Source organism: Octopus bimaculoides, chromosome 10, assembly GCF_001194135.2.
Source record: "Octopus bimaculoides isolate UCB-OBI-ISO-001 chromosome 10, ASM119413v2, whole genome shotgun sequence".
NCBI lineage: Eukaryota > Metazoa > Mollusca > Cephalopoda > Octopoda > Octopodidae > Octopus > Octopus bimaculoides.
Genome location: NC_068990.1, coordinates 56,846,702 through 56,847,509, shown reverse-complemented (window position 1 = coordinate 56,847,509; position 808 = coordinate 56,846,702).

Genomic DNA, 808 nt, shown 5'->3' with positions numbered 1-808 from the left:
ACTAGCATTATGTATGTATGAATATATGTATGAATGTATGGATGAATGTATCTATGTATGGATGGATGCATGTATGCATGTATGAATGTATGGATGAATGTATCCATGTATGGATGCATGTATGCATGTATGTATGTATTATCTACACATCATCCATATTAAATTGTTTGTATAACATAAAAACAATAAGAACTCAAGCTTTTAGAACTAGCTGTAATATTAAGAATTTTAATTGCATAAAGTAATACCCCCATCTGTAGTAATCTCACACAGTGGCAACCTTAGATATTTATTTATCACATTTTCTAGTATGACTATTAGCTATTAATTTTAAAGTACAGATTACATTGAAGACTCTCAGTATACATAGGCGTGTAAAAGCATGCTTTTGTGTGAACACATGTGTGTATTCTTCTGTCTATGCATGTATACATATATACATATGCATATGTGACCATTTCTATGTATATACTACATGAATACATCCACATTTGTGTATGGGTATGTATAAATATATAGCTGTGCATTCATGATAGGTGTGTGTATGTGTATATGCATACATACATACATACATACATAAATACATACATACATATACGTGTGTGTGTGTATGCATGTATGTATACATACACAACGTACATATATATATATATGTGTGTGTGTGTGTGTGTGTGTGTGTTTGTATGCTTGTATGTACACTTGCATACATTTGCATGTCCACACAGATACACACATACATACGTCTATCTATCTATCTATCTATCTATCTATATATATATATATATATATATATATATATATATATATA